At 40.1% G+C, this 21,676-nt stretch overlaps 1 protein-coding gene across 1 annotated transcript in view; it reads right to left on the bottom strand.

Annotated features, from left to right (window-relative positions):
• LOC126281419 (uncharacterized) overlaps window positions 1–21,676 on the bottom strand; it is a 212,231-nt gene that overhangs the window by 129,180 nt on the left and 61,375 nt on the right. The window lies entirely within an intron of this gene.

The raw sequence follows: 21,676 nt of genomic DNA, 5'->3' as shown, positions 1-21,676 counted from the left end.
TATTTAAACAGCTGTAAAAACTGCATTCAGCAGTTTCAGTGAAACATTTCAGTTTTTTATATATCCAAATAAATCTTAACATTCAATTATACGAAAAAAAATGCATTTCAGTAAAAACTGCACAAAATGAACATAATATTGCATGATAATGTTAATGCTATGAAAAGTCAAATACCCTCTAACGTCATAGTAGATTAAAACTATGTGCCAGAGCGAGACTAAAACTCGGGACCTTTGCAAGGTTCAAAAGCTTCTATGAAGTTTGGAAGGTAGGAGGCGAGGTACTGGCGGAAGTAAAACTGCGAAGACGGGTCCTGAGTCGTGCTTAGATAGTTCAGTTGGTAGAGCACTTGCACGCGAAAGGCAAAGGTCAGAGATCGAATCTCGGTCCGGAACCCAGTTTAAATCAGCCAGGAAGTTCCATATTACCGCACACCCCACTGAATTTCATTCTGGACCCTGACTCTAAACTTTACTTTTTTCTGTGTTTTTATTGTTTGCATACTTGTTACAATAAAAACATAAAAACTCCCATTAAACATTAAAAAATTACACTAGTACTTTCCTTCTCAGAGGTGTTTTTTTAGCTAGCTGGAAATTTTTGTAGAGAAATCAAGTTAGATTGGCTTCTTGCAACAATGACAAATATAAGGTGTCTTTCTCTTCTTCGGCTCACAGATGGAGCATGTTTTGCTTTTTTCAGTCTTTCTATAACGATGGTGAATGACTGCACGAAGTTCACAGGGTATGTGACAGTTGTTGACTCGCTTTTCGTCTGTGGTGTCGCCAATGAGCTTGGAGACTTTTTCAAAACATTAAACCGGCTCACCTGGGCATCGTCTTAGTAGCAATTCTTAAGGGCAAACGCATTCACCCACCTTATTTCCAACATGCCTTTGGCTATCGTTGGAAGAGGTTTCAACGACAAACGATTCTTGTATCAGCTAAATATATTTGTATAAGAACCTTTAGCTAAAGATTAAGTCTCTACACTTCTGTCTTGATCACTTTGATCACCTGCTTCTTTCAAGGAATTCACAGGTGGCAATACAAATTCGTCTTGACTTTCGCACTGTCCCTATTCTGAACTACATTCACTTTTAATTTCGTTGTCACTATCTGATCCACCATCACTTCCTAAACTGTTCAAACCATTTTAAAACAGTATCCTCAAAATCAGCCAACAAAGACCTGGCTACTGAATCCATAATGCACAAGTCCCAGGTGCGGTCTCAGAGACCGCTAGCATGAAAGAATGGGTGTAGGTCCATGTCACATTCAAGTGACTACTGACAAAAGAAACTACGGCAGTTTTGGAAAAGAAAAGGCTGTAATCTCCTACACCATCCCTATGTATTAGCAACAGAATAACAATAAATGCTAGCGGTCTGTGAGACCGCACCTGGGATGTTAAGGTTTTTTTTTCTTTTTAAAAAAAGCTTGTACCTCAAGTCCGGTACGAAATGGCTCTGAGCACTATGGGACTCAACATCTGTGGTCATAAATCCCCTAGAACTTAGAACTACTTAAACCTAACTAACCTAAGGACATCACAAACATCCATGCCCGAGGATTCGAACCTGCGACCTGATCGCCTAGAACCGCTAGACCACCGCGGCCGGCCCAAGTCCGGTACGAAAACACTTGTTCAATATACACTATAAGTCCCAGAGGCAGTTAGTGACATAGTAAATTACCTGTGTGTAGTGGAACAATGTCGGATTTCACACAACATTCATATGTGTAATGTAGCCTTACTTGTTAGACAAGAAACATCAACGATCTTTCAGTAACCGTATCGTTACAAAAATAATTTTTTATTGGTGACAGCTGGAATATCATTCTACACAAAGAGTAAGCCGTTCTTCGTAAATTGTGCAATAATAACGTGGTTCTCGGCATTTCTTCCGTTGAGCGGAACTTTTTCATAGCTCTGTTAGTCGCGTTTCCTCATCAGGCAAGGGAACCCGTGAGCAGATACTAAACATTTGTTAGCTCATAGATAGGAAGGCAAGGAAATATAAATCCAGATGTACTTTATGGATTACAAGAAAGCTTTCGACAAGGTGAACTGATCAAAGCTCAGGGCTATTCTCATAGATATGGGTAGGCCGAGGCACCTGGTATATGTCTGGCAGCTGTACCTTCCTAATACAGCGACAGTAAGAATCATTAACACCTTCTCAGACATCAAGGTTGCATTCTCTCTCCACTATTGTTTAATGCATATAGTGAGCACATAATGAGAGAGCTTCCTGAAGACTGGTATGACGGCATCGTTGTAGGTGACAGAAAAAATATTAATCGCAGGTAAGTTGATGACACACTGATTTCTGCAACAGACGAACAGCAACTGGAAACGGCCGCGGTGGTCTCGCGGTTCTAGGCGCTCAGTCCGGAACCGCGCGACTGCTACGGTCGCAGGTTCGAATCCTGCCTCGGGCATGGATGTGTGTGATGTCCTTAGGTTAGTTAGGTTTAAGTAGTTCTAAGTTCTAGGGGACTGATGACCACTGATGTTAAGTCCCATAGTGCTCAGAGCCATTTGAACCATTTGAGCAACTGGAAACCTTCATGCGAAGGTTGGCCGAACGAAGCAGAGAATATGGTCTTGAAATCAACAATGCAAATACCGAAGTGCAATTGTAAAGCGACCTAATGACCTGATATCACAAGAGCTGCTGGTTATGAGGTCGTCAGTCGGTTCGAATATCTAGGATCTGTTGTCACTGACACTGGAAAGTGCGTACCTGAGATCTGTAGGCACACTTCGATTTCGAGAAATTCTACAGTAAAACTTGTTCGCATCTCGAAAGACACCTCCATCACTGCGAAGGAAAAGCTCACACTCGTCCAAACGCTAATCTTCCCTATCGCAACCTACGCAGCAGAAATTTGGACGATGAAGACGGCAGATCACGCAGGATCGATACTCTGGAAACGTAGTGCTATAGAAGATTACTTCGAGTACCACGGACAGGACATCCTGAGGCAGTTCGGCTTCAGAACAAGACTGCCGACGCTTGTCAATCAAACGTTGAAATATTTTGGTCACATTGCCAGAAGGCAACAGGATATTGAAAGAACATTAGAGGGAGAAGTCGACGACCGAGAACGCACCTACAAGACGAGCTCCATTGCGGTGGATAGACCAGAATAAGAGCTTGACTGGGATGGGCTGGCAGCAAGCAAGCAACCACGCTAGAGACAGAGTTTTGTGGAGATAGGTCGTCAAGGGACTACACACGTGATACCAATACACAATTAATCGTATATGATGCACCCCTACCTAGGATTGAGCCATATATATATAGTTGGAGTATGGCGAGTCCATGGACGACCTCTGTCACACGATGGTGGAAGGAGAGAACCTCACTCTATATATATATATATATATATATATATATATATATATATATATATATATATATATATATATATACGGCTAAATCCTAGCTAGGGGTGCATTTTTTTCGCTACTTTCATTCTGACATCTCAAACTGTAATATACACCGTTTCTTAGGTCACATATATCCCAAATTTACAACATTTTGTAACACTGAACATAACAAATACGTGGTTAGAAAATTAAGAGATAGACAGTTGAAACAAATGACCTGTCATAGGACAGAATAACCACAAAAACAATATCAGTTTCGAGATGCCGAAGATGATAACACAGTACATTAACACAACATCTACTTGTCTTTTGTACTACATGTAATATGAGCACTCAGATGCCACACATTAGCAACTAGTGAGAATAATAATGTCCATATTAATGACCGCATGACCTTCACAACAGAATACGTTGTCCTCAGAACAACAGATGCTCTAAGCGACCTGCCTTCACGTCCAAACATTGCGCAACCCGCCGGATCATACAGCTCTGGATCCTTCGCGGCAAACTGCGCCCACAGTAACAAGAACAGCATGAGCACGCCCTCCCAATTCTTCCACATTCGTCGGACGAGTAGAGCAAATGTGCTCTTTCTGGTGTCCCCACGGTAAGAAATCCTGGGGATTTAGGTCAGATGAACGTGGTGGTCATGAAACTGGACCTCCATGTCTGAGCCATTTCCTTGGAAATGTTCTGTCTGGATAACGCACATTAATTCCAGAGTGTGGAGGTGCACCATCATATTGGGACCATTTCCTCTGCCGAACATTTAGTGCAAAATCATACAGCGCATCAGGCAGGTAGTTTGAGAGGACTGCATGATACATTCGTGCAGCCAACCGGTCAGGCAACATGTAGGGTCCCAAACACCTGTCACCTAATATTCCGGCCCAGCGGTAGGTGGATCAAAACAAAATGTCCAGACACTCTGTGACCAAAATGGTACTGAAACAGAGGATGACAGACTAAAGGCCGAAATACTAAATGTCTTCTTCCAAAGCTGTTTCACAGAGGAAGACTGCACTGTAGTTCCTTCTCTAGATTGTCGCACAGATGACAAAATGGTAGATATTGAAATAGACGACAGAGGGATAGAGAAACAATTAAAATCGCTCAAAAGAGGAAAGGCCGCTAGACCTGATGGGATACCAGTTCGATTTTACACAGAGTACGCGGAGGAACTTGCCCCCCTTCTTGCAGCGGTGTACCGTAGGTCTCTAGAAGAGCGAAGAGTTCCAAAGGATTGGAAAAGGGCACAGGTAATCCCCGTTTTCAAGAAGGGACGTCGAACAGATGTGCAGAAATGTAGACCTATATCTCTAACGCCGATCAGTTGTAGAATTTTGGAACATGTATTATGTTCGAGTATAATGACTTTTCTGGAGACTAGAAATCTACTCTGTAGGAATCAGCATGGGTTTCGAAAAAGACGGTCGTGTGAAAGCCAGCTCGCGCTATTCGTCCACGAGACTCAGAGGGCCATAGACACGGGTTCCCAGGTAGATGCCGTGTTTCTTGACTTCCGCAAGGCGTTTGACACAATTCCCCACAGTCGTTTAATGAACAAAGTAAGAGCATACGGACTATCAGACCAATTGTATGATTGGATTGAGGAGTTCCTAGATAACAGAACGCAGCATGTCATTCTCAATGGAGAGAAATCTTCCGAAGTAAGAGTGATTTCAGGTGTGCCGCAGGGGAGTGTCATAGGACCGTTGCTATTCACAATATAATAAATGACCTGGTGGATGACATCGGAAGTTCACTGAGGCTTTTTGCAGATGATGCTGTGGTGTATCGAGAGGTTGCAACAATGAAAAATTGTACTGAAATGCAGGAGGATCTGCAGCGAATTGACGCATGGTGCAGCGAATGGCAATTGAATCTCAGTGTAGACAAGTGTAATGTGCTGCGAATACATAGAAACAAAGATCCCTTATCATTTAGCAACAATATAGCAGGTCAGCAACTGGAAGCAGTTAATTCCATAAATTATCTGGGAGTACGCATTAGGAGTGATTTAAAATGGAATGATCATATTAAGTTGATTGTCGGAAAAGCAAATGCCAGACTGAGATTCATTGGAAGAATCCTAAGGAAATGCAATCCGAAAGCAAAGGAAGTAGGTTTCAGTACGCTTGTTCGCCCTTTGCTTGAATACTGCTCAACAGTGTGGGATCCGTACCAGATAGGGTTGATAGAAGAGATAGAGAATATCCAACGGAGAGCAGCGCGCTTCGTTACAGGATCATTTAGTAATGGCGAAAGCGTTACGGAGATGATAGATAAACTCCAGTGGAAGACTCTGCAGGAGAGACGCTCAGTAGCTCGGTACGGGCTTTTGTTAAAGTTTCGAGAACATACCTTCAACGGAGAGTCAAGCAGTATATTGCTCCCTCCTACGTATATCTCGCGAAGAGACCATGAGGATAAAATCAGAGAGATTAGAGCCCATACAGAAGCATACCGACAATCCATCTTTCCACGAACAATACGAGGCTGGAATAGAAGGGAGAAACGATAGAGGTACTCAGGGTACCCTCCGCCACACACCGTCAGGTGGCTTGCGGAGTATTGATGTAGATGTAGATACCAAAGCAAACTTGACATCCATGATCGCGGGTGATGTGCGGGTTAACTTCACACCAATGGTGGGCATTGTGCATATTGAAGACACCATCACAAGTGAATGCTGCTTCATCCGGCCCTATTACGGTGTTCACACAGTCGTCGTTGGCTTCCTGTTGTTGTTAGAGCCATTCACAGAATTGGATCCACCGATGGCCATCTGCAAGATGCAGGTGTTGCGTGAAAGCATAATGACAGGGGTGCAGCCCATGCTCGTGCAGCACGTTAACGACTGTGCGTTGCTAGACACGCAGCTGCCTTGCTACGCTGCATGTACTTCTCTGAGGTTCTTGATATATGACCTCCAGAGTAGCTTCCTCAGTAGTTGGAGTATGGCGAGTCCATGAACGACCTCTGTCACACGATGGTGGAAGGAGAGAACCTCACTCCTGAAGGCGTAGCTCCAGACGAAAAAACACATTTTTATCTGGATGGTGTCAACGAGGATATCTAGCAGCACATTCATGAGTGGGAGTACCAGCCCCGTTATCAGATGCACCACAGGCCTGAAGCATATCTACATATTCATCGTTTGTGATGCCATACGTCTGCCACATTGGTTTAGAGGTTTACAATGAGAAAATTCGATACATGTAGACATGTATACTTGAGTCTGTCACAGGCGAGTTACTCTGTTTGCAACTAGTCTGTCTGGTGGACAGCGCATGCAGTATAAACTCGCCATCAGTTCTGCACGCTGTTCCATCTAACGCGCATTACCCCTCAGACAAATATTGTTCTGCATGATTCATCTCGACACCACTAATTGCAAAATATTCAGTAACAGACATGATGTCTTCACAGTCCCGTCGATAGCATAATAATTATAATCATGCATTGAGATACATACTAAATAGCATGCGGTTACCAGACTCATTGCTGAAAGGCATAATTAGTGGGACCATGGGGATAACACATACAAATAGTAACCGAGGATGGACATTATTCACAAAGCACATTGCTAGTCCTACTGGTAACGGAAGACCCTAACGAAATGCTATGGATGTGAACGGGGCAAGACTAATAGTTGGTACTAATCGATGGGACCATTGTAGGAGGGTACAAAGAAAACAGGTTTCGCATCTAGCAGATGAAGTGGTGAGAATAAATTCACGCCCAAGACGTTGGAAGGGCTTCTCTCAAAGCTGATCAATCTTCCGTTTCTACCTTTGTAGTACGTAAACGCAAATGTTTTCTAGAGGACCCGTTGCAATCGCTGTTGATGATTAAGATGCCAGCTACCGTACCACCTGGACTACAACAACAAAACAGAAAACATGTGTCCCAACCCAGGATCGAACCATCGACCTCATATATACGTTACATTAGAATACGAGAACATTTAGATTTTTGTTTATATTGATTGGTTACCTAAATAAATTAGTATGCTGTGAGACTCCAATATACTAGCTGTAATAAGGACGTGACAAACTGGCCGCCATCCCGTCAAGTACTGACTGATACAAGCACACATCATTCACAGCACTTGGTGTTGACTGTTCATTGTTTCAGATTGCTGGCAACTTCAGCGATTCCAAAGTAGTGACACTGTAACTGCGTGAAGAAGTTTTGCATTACCTGTGTTAGCAGATGAGTAACTTATTAATAACGATAATTGTACTTATATTTCGATGCATCACTCATTCACAACATGTTTAGTACATGTTTTGAATGTCATTGTTCGTCTACTGATTGTGTTGTACACAGCCCAGTCGAATTAATACGACCAACGTCTGTGTTCGAAGTCAATGTGCAATTACCAGTCGCAGACGGAAGATGGCAGCACTAGCAGTGGATGGTATATAAAGCGTTTCGGGGGGACGTGGAAAACAGTGCAGTCACTGTCGTAATTCGGAAACGGAGCGATTTACATTACATTCAGAAGAGCAGGATCAGGCTTTCACGCTAAGGATGCAAGCATTATCGGAAGGTTGACGATGTAAACTGCTCGCATGGCGTCGTGATTAAAGCATACCGTGCATGGCAAAATGGCGCTATCTACTCGTAAAATCAGCGCAAGGAAACTGGTGCACCACGGATAGATGACGCCATAGATGAAAAGGTTATACAACAGCTGCGGGGATGTGTTAGGGGCGAACAGATGTGCAACTGTTGAGCAAGTGACCCCCCAGATGAACCAAGGGGCTACCAACAGAGGTCCCTCAACGACCGTTTTGCGAACGTTGCTTCATATGCCCCCCCCCCCACCCCCACCCCCTCCCCCCCAAGCAGGCGCCTGGTTCATGCATCCATGTTGACTGCTGTTCATCAGCGATGAAGGCAGGAATTTGCACGGCAATACCTCAACTGGACGTCGACAGAGTGGCCACAGCTGGCCTTTTCCGATGAATCACGTTTTATGCACCATTAGACAGATGGCCGTTGGTGTGTATGGTGTGAAACGTCATTCGCCAGAAAGTTCGGCCGAAGGAGGGAGCGTTGTGGTATGTGGAATGTTTTCGTGACATTCCCTTGGTGATCTCTTCATTCTGGAATGCATAATAGATCAACAGTAGTATACATCTTTCCTTGCGTATCATGTCCCCCCCCCCCCCCAAATGCAGTTTGTTTTTCCTCGGCATGATGGCATCTACGAGCAGGACAATGCAACGTGTCATACATGCCACAGAGTACCTGGCTGGTCCAGAGAGAACCAAGATGAGTTACCCTACTCCCCTACGCACCAAACTCTCCAGATTTAAACGTGGGACCACATCGATCTGGCTGTGCGCTCCACCGATCATCAACGGAGTAACCTAGAACAGCTGGCTGCAGCACTGGAGTGGCTCCACATCCCTTCCAGAATCTGCTTCTCTTCCTGCTCTTTAGAAGGTGGTTATTCAGTCTTTTGACAGGTACTCACATAAATGTGACTGCACAGTGTATATCAGTAGACTTAATTTAATTTCAAATTCCCTGCTACAAATATGTACCCCATTTCAAGATGGCCTTCTGCGTAATGCACATTCACGAATCCACGTTACTTCCATTGGAAATTTGCATCATAGCAGCAGATCGTTACGAGACATACACATCCATGAGTTGTCAGCACCGGAAAATGAACAATAAAATATTTCCCCTCCCACATCCTCTAACTCCGCTGTGGTCGCTCTACTTACTGCTCTGCCCCTGAGGAATGTGACTAACTTTAGTCAGCTCGCGGCTGATTTCACTAACGTCAATTACAATTACGGACATCTTGAAATATTACGTTTCTGTACGAATTTTGGTTTGTTAATGAGTAGGAAAATAACGCTCTTAGGAAATTCTAAACGTTAGTTGACGTGATTGTATTCGGCTATTAGTTGCTAAATGTACATTGTTTCATAATACAGCTGAGAACCGCATGCCCCTCGAATATTTGATTTGGGCCGCAAGCAATTTGATGACCACTGCACTGCACCCTTGCGTAAGGTTAGACCAAAGAGAGAAAGCGGTGAGCACAACCCAGTAGCCGATTGTCTGCCTAACGGCTTCCAGGAACAAAAAAATTTGATTCCCATTATTTCGTATAACTACTGACCTAATTTAAAATGTTGTCATAATCAACTCATTAGGAGGTATAATCCTATGTTAAAGGTTTAACATAATCTCACAAATACTCTGACTTCATTCATCCAGCATTTCAGAATAAAAGCACTTGGTGACTTCGAACAAACTTTACTCATAATTTCATACCTTTTTCTCGCTGACGTCCCCTACAAAATAATTAAAGGGGAAAAGACTGTCGCTTACTACAATTTTCGCTGTCCACGTAGTAAGGCTTCAGCACCGAACGTGACAGTTTAATTTATTGTACTTCCTAGCTACTAACTCTATTTGCAACGTATTTTGCAGACAGTATCCACTTACAGCACGGTATATGTCTTCAACCTTAAAGGTTTTACATGCTTAACGAAAAATATTTAAATATTTGACACAATAACTCACTGGTAATCAGACGTATGAAAGTTCAATTCCTTAAGGAATGCTGAAACGAACTCGTCCGACCAGGCAACATGTTTCCAGTCCTCAACAGTTCAACAGGCGAGGCGTAAAGCTTTGTGTCGTGCAGTGACCAAGGGTACACGAATAGGCCTTCGGCTCCGAAAGCCCATATCGATGATGTTTCGTTGAATAGTTGACATGCTGACACTTGTTGATGGCCCAGCATTGAAATCCTCGGTCGTGCGGTAGCGTTCTTGCTTCCCACGCCCGGGTTCGATTCCCGGCGGGGTCAGGGATTTTCTCTGCCTCGTGATGGCTGGGTGTTGCGTGCTGTCCCTAGGTTAGTTAGGTTTAAGTAGTTCTAAGTTCTAGGGGACTGATGACCATAGATGTTAAGTCCCATAGTGCTGAGAGCCATATGAACCATTTTTTTGAAATCCTCAGCAATTTGCGGAAGGAATTGCACTTCTGTCAAGTCGGACGATTCTCTTCAGTCGTCAGTGGTCCCGTTCTTGCAGGATCTTTTTCCGGCCTCAGCGATGTCGGAGATTTGATGTTTTACCGGGTTTCTCATATTCACAGTATACTCGTGAAATGGTCGTATGGGAATATCCCCACTTAATCGCCACCTCGGGGATGCTATGTCTCATCGCTCGTGCGCCGACTATAACACCACGTTCAAACTGACTTAAATCTAGATAACCTGACATTGTAGCAGCAGTAACCGATCTGACTTCTGCGCCAGACACTTGTTGTCTTATATAGGCGTTGCCGACGCAGCGCCGTCTTCTGCCTATTTACATATCTCTGTATTTGAATACGCGTGCCTATACGTTTCTTTGGCGCTTCAGTGTATATTAGGTTTGAGATTCTCTTGCAAATAGTGAGTACCCATTACATGTTCCGCTTTGCTTCAGAGTGATACTGAACTGATACGTCTATTTGCGTGGCGGGGCAAGAAGCGAGTCCGATTTGTGAAGATAATTTTTTTCTAGGAAGGAGGGACGGCTGTCCCCTTCCCCACCAGCTGAGTACGCCCATGTTATCTGCACTTGCAGGTTCTACATCAATCAGCTTGTTCTTGATGCTACCCACGTTACGATAAAATTAATCACAGATAACGATAAACGTCACCAAACCGCAAACAATGAAGATTTAGGTACGATCAGGGCCGTTCAAGAGCATTTTTCCACACAAGCGACGTATCACTCTCCCATGGATCGAACAAACCTGTGACCGCTGGTGCCTTTGTATCTCTTCAATATATCCTGTTATTCCTATTTGGTTCAAAAATGGTTCAAATGGCTCTGAGCACTATGGGACTTAACTTCTGAGGTCATCAGTCCCCTAGACTTAGAACTACTTAAACCTAACTAACCTAAGGACATCACAGACATCCATGCCCGGGGCAGGATTCGAACCTGCGACCGTAGCTGTCGCGCGGTTCCAGACTGTAGCGCCTAGAACCGCTTGGCCACCCCGGGCCGGCTCCTATTTGGTCTCACACACTTGAGCAATACTGTAGGACGGGTCGCACGAGTTTTCACGCAGTCTCCTTTGTAGACTGATAGTAGTATTTTCCTATCATTTTACCAATGAATCGCAGTCTGACACCTAGGACAGACACTATGCGATTGTTCCATTTATTTCCTTATTTGTTACATTCAGGCATTTATAAGAGTTGACCGATTCCAATTACGACTCGTTGACTTTGTAGTCATGGGGTACTCAGTGTTTTGTTTTGTAATGAACAAATTTTACACTTCTAAGCATTTAAAGGTTAGATGTTTAGATCAGATGTACTTTTCGCTCCAATGGATCCATATTCACGAGATCCTCCAGGATGTAGAATATGTTAGAAGAACAAGAATACACAATAAATATTTACAATGAAAAACAAACATGCCATTGTATTTTCCACAGATTCCAAGAGAAATTCTCGACATGTATGTGAAATGAGTCAAAAGTTTTTAAACATATATTAATTTATGAGGTAAAAAGAAACAGTCTACATCACTTATTTACAATGATTTCATTACTGTACTGAATATGTACAGAAGTCAGATTGTACTAATATTCGAGTTATTTTATTAAGAACCTACTCACATATCTGTTTTTTCTACTAAAAAATTCATCAATGGAGAGGGAGGAGTTGGTCATCAATAAACCCTTAGGATCCTCTTAATGTGAGCTTCAGGTAGTTAAACTTTTTATGGCTGCTGGCAAATTATCGAGTGTATGTGTTCCTGAATAATGAACACCTTTTTGGATCAAAGTAAGTGACTTTAAATCTTTCTGAAGATGCTTATTATTTCTAGTACTGTTTCCACGAACTGAGCTCTTGGTCTGAAAAACAAATCAAAAATGGTTACGAAATAAATATATTGTGAGGCAGTAATTGATATCCTTATTTCCCTAAGAAGTTAATATCCCTAGTTTCCTAAGCAGACCTCTGCAGGATGTTCTTGAGTTCACACAATAAATAATTTTTATTACACGTTTTTGTACCAAGAAAACTTTTAATAAAAAAATAATCTCATACGACATTATGGAATGAAAGTAAGAGTACTGTGTCAACTTTTTCATTTTTATATCCCCTATGTCTGACAACATTTGCACTGTAAACAGAAATTTGTTTAGGCGCTTCAACAGTTCTATGGTTTGCTCCTCCCAGATGGATTTATTATCCAGCTGTAATCCCAAGAATTTAACTCTGTTCACTTCTTCTATCTTCTCATAGTATTTTAGGCATACACTGGTGGTAAACCTCTTACAAGTTCTGAATTGCATGCAGTGTGTTTTTTCAAAGTTTGGTGACAAAAATGGCTAGTAATCGTTTAACTTCATTAATCTAGCATTCTAAGGCTACACTTGATTTGCTGTTCATTGCAATCATCTGCAAACAAAACAAACTTGGCATCTGAATGTTATTGACGCACATAAGAAAAAGCAAGGTCCCTTGGAACCTTGTGGGGCGCCACATGTGGTTAGTTCACGGTTGGATGATGCATGATAGCTTAATTAACGTCTCTCTCCTAATATAGTATTTGAACCATTTTGCAGAATTCCTTGCTACACTGTAACATTCTAATTTATTTAAAAAAAAGCTGTGATTTATACAGACAAATGCCTTCGACAAATCACAAAATGCACCAGTAGCCTGTAATTTATTGTCTAATGAATTAAGTAAATTTCCAATGTGTGTTTAGTTAGCCTTCTCATTGTCAAAATCCTTTACAAATTTGATCTGAGACTTGGACAATACATTATTTGTTGTCATACGGTTACCTTTCCTAAAATTTTTGAGAATGCTGAAAAAGTGAAATTGGACAGTAATGCTTTATCTCCTTTCTTAAACAAAGGCTTAAGTGAAGCGTTTTTCAGCCTTTAAGGGAATGCTCCATTGACCAATGATTGGTTTTACTGATGGTTTAATGTGCTATTAAACTCTGAAGCACATTCTTCAATTAACTTTGATGGTATTTTATCATAAACACTATTTTTTTATGTTAAAGATTTTATAATGGAATTACTTCTGCTTGGTTAGGGGGGGCTACATTCATGTTAGTGGGGTAATTTGTACTGTCTGGCCTGATGTACTCCATGGCAGCATGTACTAAACCTGAGAACTCCATCTTTTTAGTGACAGCTCCAAAATATTTGTTAAAAAGTTTTGCAACAGTGCACTTATCTGTTACCAATGTATTATTTATTCTTAATGCTATTTGCCCCTCTTCGTATCTGGTTATACCAGTCTCTGACTTTACTATATGCCATATCATCTTTATTTTGTCACCTCGTATGATTATTTTTTGTAGTGTTTTTGGTTTTACATCTGTATTACTAACTTTATTTTTTGTTTTACACAATACCTTTATTTCTTGAGTAATCCATGGTTTCTTTGTAGAGTTTTCTTTAATCTGGGTTAGTTTCTGGAGAAAACAGTGTTCAAATGAGACAAGTACTTTCTTAATAAAACGTTGTATTTTTCATTCATGCCAAAGGCATGGTATGCATTCCTCCAGTTCATGTCTTTGAGGGGATGTCCTAAAATAATCAATTTTTGGCTTATTAACCACCCTCTTGAATTCAGATTTTATATCCTGCTTAGTATTAACATTTAACAAAAGGACTGTGTGTCATTGTCTGAGCGGCTACTGGCTATTGGTTTTGTAATATAATTTTGTCTTTAGACCTTTCTACAAAGATATTAAAAATGGCTGCTCGTAAGTAATTAGCTACCCTAGTTGGGTAGTTTATTGTAGGAATTAAGTCGAATGCTAACCCAAATCCTGTAACACTTAGGCACCTAAGCCAGTCGCCACACGATGTTTAGAGAGGCAGATTATGTCAATGGGGCTTCATGACTCAGATTTATCAATGCAGATAACTGATTCATTAATTTTACTTTTTTATCCTCGAATATTTTGATGCAATAAAGATAGCTGACATTTCCTATAGGCTGAGTTAAAGTGCGTGGAAAAGTGATTTTTGATGATTGCTGGAAAGTTTTAGTCAACAGCTGTCTGAGCTGGTACAATATACCAGAATTATACCCCTAGTCTTCTTGTTGAAATAGTAAACAGGCAATCTGTTGCTATATGGAAGGTTTATTAAAACTCCTTTACCATGGTTTCTGCTTTAATAAAAACGTCTTCTGCAGAAGGAAATATTGACAACCTAAATAACTTAACAGTGAAAACATGTTAAGATATGTTTGTGTATACAAAAATACAATGATATCTCGTTACGAATATAACAAAATTATTCGAACTTATTTGATTACATGTTGTGGCTGAGGTACAGTAAAATGTAACCTAAAGGCGTCAGTCAAATATAATTTTTCACCTCCATAACAATTAACACATGCGCAACATGGCTGTTGTCATTTGGTATTTCGTCATCAATGCACGGCTAGTGCACCCAGCGTCAGGTATGCAATGCTTAGGCTAAAGAATACTTCGGGCAAGAGAGAGCACTAGTACGCGCAAGCAGGGTGGGCACGGTAGTGAATGAAACTTCATCACAGTAAACTTGCTTAAAACGTTAAAATAAAATCGTGATCTTAAAAAGCAGACCATATCTAACTGTGCACATGTCTAAAATTTATAAAATGGAAACAAATAACAAGTTGTCATTTAAAAAAGGTCATTGTGGTAAAAACAAGTTACATAAAACTGTGAATAGTGCAAATAGAAACATTAGCAAAACGAATCAGGCTATAAGGAGGGGTGGGAGAGGGGAAAGGGAATAGGAATGGAGTAGAGGGAGGGAAGGAAAGGAGGGATGGAGAGAGATGGTGGTGGTGGGAGGGGGGAGAAGGTAAAACGTGCATAACTCTGACATACAATGTATCTCAAAACTTATGAACATTAAACGTATACAAATATACCTCTAGAAATATATTTACATCATAACAAGGAAGAAACACAAGTAACAACTAGAATTAACAGTCGAGGAAAATGGCATATCCTATAGTCATATGAAAGATCAAGCCATTTCTGTGTTACTTTAATAAAATTAGGGGTTTGAAACTACCTAGGAAATTTCTATTTTTGAGTTGCACCTGTTCATTTGAATTAGATCCATCTTTGTAGGTAAAATATTTAAAAATCTGTAATTCTTCTAACAAGTTAAGCACGTAACCTTTAATTTCTTTATGCAAAAGTCCTAAATCTTCGCAGTGTGTGTCAGAGAAGAAGCAGTATTCAGCTAAAATCTAAATCTCTCATCCTGAAATACTGGGTGGATATATTCTGGGTAATTTGCCCGCCTTGATTTACGCTGCATCAAGACATATACACAGACTCTAACTACACAGTTTTACTTATTGTGTTAAGTTGTTTGTGATATCTTTCAAATATGTTTAATTCGGTCAATAATTATAATAAATATTGAAAATGAAAATGTTGTTTTCCCTGGAAGCCGTTAGACAGACAACCTACAACCGGGACTTGGAAGCTGTTGTGCCTATTTATTAAAATACATTGTATACTACTAAACGACTAACACGGGCCACAGTCTGAGTAGCAGGTATCCTTTCTGACGGCTTCCTGTGGTAACAAAAATTTGGTTTTCAATATTTCATATAATTAATTTAAAAATTTAAAATGCTTTCCTAATCAGCTCATTAACAGATATAATCTTACATTAAAATTTGACACAGTAGAACAAGTATTACAGTTAAAAACAATAAGGAAAAAGAGTGATAGTATAATACGAGAAAACTAAATTAAAATCAAACTAATTAAAATCAACCTAACTTCTATACAGAACTATAAGTACTGAGAAACGCTCATGATGTAAAATTTTGTATTTGTGGGGATCCATATCCTCCAGATATTTAATAAACATAAACTTGGTCCGTAGTAGGCTGTAATGTGATTCTTATTTAATCGTGCGATTAGCATTCGACAGATAATGGGTGTTTCCAGAGGGGTATGGCGCCACGTGTCTATTCATAGGTCACACAATATCCTTAAATTACGGGCCGCAGGTCTGCGGGCGCAATTCTGGGGCCCGACATCGGGGCCCGATAGCGTCCGAGTCGTATTCCAACGGATTCACATTTCGTGAATTTCACTTAGGTCTTTCAGTGTTCTGTCAAAATGTTCTCGTAGTATCATATCTCCCATTTCTTCTTCATTAGATTAGATTAGATTAGATTAGATTAGTTTTCGTTCCATAGATCCATGTTGAGGAGATCCTCGTGGATGTGGAACATGTCACCTATTTTTTTAATTTTTTTAAAGCTGAAATAACAATACTAATAGTATAAATATATACAACACATCATTTGGTTATATTAAAAAATTCGTCAATGGAGTAGAAGGAGTTGACCACTAGTAAGTCTTTCAGGCTCCTTTTAAACTGATCTCTATTTGTAACTAAATTTTTTATGTTTGCTGGCAAATTATTGAAGATGAGTGTTCCTGAGTAGTGGACCCCTTTTTGAACTAAAGTAAGTGCTTTTAAGTCCTTGTGTAGATCATTTTTGTACCTGGTATTGTATGTATGAATTGAGCTGTTTGTTGGAAAAAGAGATATATTATTTAGGACAAATTTCATTAAGGAGTAAATATACTGAGAGGCAGTAGTCAGTATACCCAGTTCTTTGAAGAGGTTTCTATAAGACGTCCGTGAGTTTACTCCACAAATAATACGTATTACACGCTTTTGGACTCTGAAAACTTTTGTTTGACTTGAAGAGTTACCCCAAAATATTATACCATATGACATTATGGAATGAAAGTAGGCAAAGTATGCAAGCTTTTTACACTTTTATATCGCCTATGTCTGCTAACACTCGAATTGCAAATAAAGATTTGTTAAGGCATTTCTGCAGTTCTGTGGTGTGCTCCTCCCAACTGAATTTATTATCAAGTTGTAATCCCAGGAATTTAATACTGTCAACCTCTTCTATCTGTCCTTCTTCGTACTTTATGCATATGCTGGGTGGAAAGCTCTTACAGGTTCTGAATTGCATATAGTGAGTCTTTTTGAAGTTTAATGTCAGTGATTTGGCTTTAAACCATTTATTAATATCCATGAAAATATCATTAGCAGATCTTTCTAGAACTACACTCGACATACTATTTATTGCAATACTTGTGTCATCTGCAAACAAAACGAACTCTGCTTCTGGCAGTGTAACTGATGAGAGATCATTAATGTACACAAGAAAAGGAATGGCCCTAAGATGGATCCTTGTGGGACACCACATGTAATTTCTCCCCATTCTGATGATGACTGATGACTTAATCCACTAGTCCCATGCACTGACACACTTTGTTTCCTGTTAGCGAGGTATGACTTGAACCATTTTGCAGCACTGCCCGTGACACCATAGAATCCTAATTTATTTAAAAGGATGTTGTGGTTTACACAATCGAATGCCTTTGACAAATCACAGAAAATACCTGCTGCTTGTAACTTGTTATTTAATGAATTAAGTACATTTTCACTGTAGGTGCAAATAGCCTTTTCGTTATCAGAACCCTTCAGAAATCCAAACTGTGTTCTTGATAATATGTTATTTGTGGTCAGATGGTTGAAAAGCTGCCTGTAGATTACTTTTTCTAAAATTTTTGAGAATGCTGGCAAAAGTGAACTTGGTCTGTAGTTTGATGGCATCTCTTTATCCCCTTTCTTGAATAGAGGCTCAACATCTGCATATTTCAGCCAGTCAGGAAATGTCCTAGTTATAGTTGACTGGTTACACAAGTAACTTAGAATTGTACTAAACTCAGAAGAATATGCCTTAATTAACTTTGTTGATATTTCATTGTAACCAATAGAATGCTTTGTTTTTAAAGATTTGATTATGGAAGTTATTTCTTTTGGTGATGTGAGTGACATATTCATGTTCCTAAAGCTCTTTGTAAAGGCTAGTTTCAGATATTCAAGGGCATTATTTACTGATCCTGACAATTCCATTCTATCAGTAATGGATATAAAGTACTTGTTAAATAGATTTGCCACACTATGCCCATCGTTTACTAATGTGTCATCTACCCTTAGTGCTATTTGCTCCTGTTCCTTTCTGGTTCTACCAGTCTCCTCTTTCACTATATCCCATATTGTTTTTATTTTGTTCCTTGACATTGCTGTCTTCTTCTCGTAGTGTATTTGTTTAGATGCCTGAATTGTTTTTTTTAAATATTTTACAGTATTCCTTGTATTTAGCTAAATCATCAGCACTGGAGCTATTCTTGGTCGACAGATACATTTTCCTTTTTGTCTTACAGGAAATCTTTATTCCTTGTGGGATCCATGGTTTTATTATAGACTTCTGTTTAATAAGAGTAACTTTCAGAGGAAAACAATTTTGAAACATTCTACTGACATTGTTCATGAATGTGTTATATTTTTCATTCATGTCATGAGCACTATAAACATCTTTCCAGTTCATATCTTTGAGCAGTTTTCTAAAATACTCAATTTTTGGTTGATTGAATACTCTACTGTACTCAGATTTAGCAGTCTTGATAATCTGCTCAGAATTTACATCTAAAACAAGGAGTTGCATGTCATGATCTGATAGTCCATTTATTACAGGTTTTATGATATGATTTTGTTCCTTTGATTTGTCTATAAAAATGTTATTAATGGCTGTCCTTGAGGATTTAGTTATCCTAGTTGGAAAGTTTACAGTGTGAGTTAGATTGAAAGACAGCATTACTAACTGCAGTAAATGTTTACTGGAAGATTGAATTAGAAAATCTGTATTAAAGTCACCAGCAATCAAAATTTCTTTGTTTCTTACTGTTAAATAACCCAAAAGAGCTTCTAGATGATTTATGAATAGATTATAATTTCCTGCAGGTGCTCGGTAAATAGTTACTATTATATAGTATCTGTTATGGAACTCTACTTCTGTTGCACATGCTTCCAGATGCTGCTCTAAACAGAATTTGTTAATGTCAATGTTCTTGAATTTATGGCAGTTTTTAATAAATGTGGCAACTCCTCCTCCCTCCATATCTACTCTGCAGAAGTAGGAAGCTAGCTTAAATCCTGAAATGTCTAACATATCTATACCAGTGTTCACTTGAAGTTCAGAGAGGCAGATTATGTCAATTTCGTTAGATGAATTCATTTCATCGATACAAATGAGTAGTTCATCAAATTTATTTCTGAGTCCCGGAATGTTCTGGTGTAATAAAGATAACTGATACTGCATACTAATGTGATTATAACTGCTTTGGTGAAGATGAACTGGCAGTTTCTGATTACTTTCTGTTAAACATTGTTTAAATGGAGGCTGTATGCTAAAATCTGACTTCTGTTCATCTATTTTCTCAAACTGAGTCTGTCTGCCGATCTCTCTTAAAACTCGTTTTCTATCCCCCTTCCCCATCCTAAAAAAGGCATCCCTCTGACACCTGTGACCACTGGTATTTTACCACTTGTGACAGTGTCCCCCCTTATGGATTCTGCAATGAAGCAGACAGTTTTCCTTTCCCTTTCCTATTGAGGTGAAGGCCATGCCTAGTGTAGTCCCTCCTATCAATTGCATCCACAGGAATCAAACCAATATGGGACCCTATATAGTCCTAAGCAGCCACTCCAACTCCAAGTTCACCCTCCCTACAGAAGAGTTCATTTGAGGCCGATCATGGCGTCTCAACACAGACACAAATCCCACACTCGTATGCTTCGTTGCTGATGCTATCTTCACCAGGTCACTCTCTATGGAATATTCAGAGTCTCTGTCAATGCTGTTTCCCGGACCTCCCACTATAACCACGGCATCCTCCTTCGTGAAATCCTTGCATAGAGAACCTATATCCTCTGTTACCTGACCCAGATCTGCACTAGGCTTGAAAAAGTTTGTGACCTGGTACTCTGGACCTAGATTTTCCTGCAGTAGTTGGCCAACACCTCTACCATGGGAACTACCTAACAACAGAAGTTTCTTTCTCTTTACAAATTTCCCTACCTTTTTTCAAGTCCTTGAAAGCTTGTTGTGCCCTTTCTACAGCTTCAGCTACATGAGGCTCATCCGAGTCTGACTGAGGCAACAGGTCAAATCTATTTTTAAGATTTATCACAAAACTGTCTGATGCTCTCTTTTGCCTGTTCCCCCTATTACCTGTTGCCACTTCCCACCTCTGTTCACCCTTCTCCCTCTTTAACCTGACCAGATCCTCACTTGCCTTGTCTAGGTCAGCTTGAAGAGCTGCAATTTTCCCTTCCTGTTCCATTATTTTCCTATCTCTACTGCAGATTCTACAATACCACTGGTCAGCCTCCTTTATGTCCCCATTTCCCACGCCCCTACATTCGCCCCAATGAAAGAAACTACAACACCAATCACACCATACCCCGGAACTAACGATCCTACGGCATGTCACACACTTCTCACTCATGGCAAAAACAGAAATCGTAGAAACTGATTTAAGTACTGGCTAATACGTAAACAAAGGACCCTAGAAACTATTCAGGCAGATATAAATAAGTTGAAAGCGTAATGAATAAAAAAACACTGGTGATTACATGTAAGTTTAAGTCACTGTTTACTTACGATACGCGCGCGTGAAATTAAGCCTAAAGTCTGTGCTATAGGCGCGAGAAGGAGAATATACTTCTTACCCCGTTTAATCTTATTTAACACTTCCACTAATGTAACAACACTTATAATATATTTATACCAACTGGAAACGTTTACCTATAAGTTTAAGTCACTGTTTACTTACGATTCGCGCGCGTGAAATTAGGCCTAGGATTCGTGCTACAGGCGCGAGAAGAAAACTACGCTTCTTACACCGTTTAATCTTATTTTATACTTCACTAACACTTCCACTAATTCAACAACACTTACATTTATAACGCCTGTAGACGTTTAAAAATAGCTTAATAACAACGCTTTTTATAATTATTTAGTGCAGCAAATACTCGAAGAGTGCGCGTCGCCGCAATGTTGCCTCCTCTTCCGTATCCATAATATTGCCCTCAAGTTCATTTCCTTGTATTTACCATCTATATATTCCTTCCACCTTTCAACTTTCCCTTCTTTGCTTAGGACTGCTTTTACATCTCAGCGCTTGATATTCATACAGTTGCTTCTATTTCCTCCAAAGGCCTCTTTAATTTTCCTGTAGGCAGGATCTATCTTTTCCCCAGCGAATTATGCTTCTAAGTTCTTATACACTACTGGCCATTAAAATTGCTACACCACGGAGATGACGTGCTAAGACGCGAAATTTAACAGACAGATGT

Source organism: Schistocerca gregaria, chromosome 7 (genome assembly GCF_023897955.1).
Source record: "Schistocerca gregaria isolate iqSchGreg1 chromosome 7, iqSchGreg1.2, whole genome shotgun sequence".
NCBI lineage: Eukaryota > Metazoa > Arthropoda > Insecta > Orthoptera > Acrididae > Schistocerca > Schistocerca gregaria.
This window is presented reverse-complemented; position numbering and strand designations above follow the sequence as displayed.